General features: G+C 49.5%; 1 pseudogene; it reads left to right on the top strand.

The window, feature by feature from the left end:
• The first annotated feature begins 322 nt into the window (after nucleotides 1-322).
• On the top strand, nucleotides 323-691 carry LOC140398011 (histone H2AX-like; annotated as a pseudogene).
• Nucleotides 692-1017: the final 326 nt, after the last annotated feature.

Here is a 1017-nt window from a genome sequence, read left to right as displayed (position 1 = left end):
GTTCGGATACACTAAGGGAGAATTCAGAATGTCCAATTCACCTAACCTGCACATCTTTGGACTGTGGGAGGAAACTGGAGCATCCGAAGGAAACCCACACCGACACAGGGAGAACGTGCAGACTCCGCACAGACAGTGACCCAAGCCGGGAATCGAACCTGGGGCCTTGGCGTTGTGAAGCAACAGTGCTAACCACTGTGCTAAAGTGCCGCCCAGATTAGCACTGATAAGGAGTGGTGTTTGGAGAATCACAGGCAGTCAATGACCGATTTCTGCATGTTCATTTATAAACCTCTGTGAAAGCGCTTATGAGCTTGTGGTGATGTCTGGAAGAGGGAAGGGCAGTCATGCTCGAGCCAAGACCAAGTCTCGCCCCTCCCGGGCTGGAACGTAGTTCCCGGTGGGCCGTGTTCACAGATTCCTGAGAAAGGGTCACCATGCAGAGCCAGTGGGTGTCAGAGCTGCTGTGCTCTTGTATTTGAAAGCTGAAATCCTTGAGCTGGCCGGCAACGCAGCCCGGGACAACAAGAAGACCGGCATCATCCCCAGTCACCTGCAACTGGCCGTCCGCAATGCTGAGGAGCTCAACAAGCTGCTGGGAGAGGTGAACATTGCTCAGGGAGGGTTGCTGCCTAATATCCAGGCCATGCTGCTGCCCAAGAGAACCAGCTCTGTGACCAACAAGAAGTGATTACTGTTCATTGGCAGCAGCACTGCCACCTTCTGTCTTTATTCAGGGTGAGGTATATTTAGGGCTCCTATTGTATTCCACTCTGTACAATTCTCTACCAGGGAAAGTGGGTCAGGCAGCATCAGGATGACAATGCCCAGTTTCAGTCTCTGTTACACTGACCGAGTTTCAAAATGGGAGACTTGGCAAAGGAATGTGCATTGCTCTGTGAATTTTAATTACCTCCTTCGTTAATGGGCAAGTTTTTTTTGAAGTAGGAATATTTATTTTGTCATTTTTCTGAAGAAGGGGATTGTTTTGCACTTTTTAATTAACAATTCTACAGC

The sequence above is a fragment of the Scyliorhinus torazame genome, chromosome 21, assembly GCF_047496885.1.
Source record: "Scyliorhinus torazame isolate Kashiwa2021f chromosome 21, sScyTor2.1, whole genome shotgun sequence".
Lineage (NCBI taxonomy): Eukaryota > Metazoa > Chordata > Chondrichthyes > Carcharhiniformes > Scyliorhinidae > Scyliorhinus > Scyliorhinus torazame.
The sequence above is the reverse complement of the archived record's forward strand: the minus strand, read 5'-3'. Positions and strand labels throughout refer to the sequence as shown.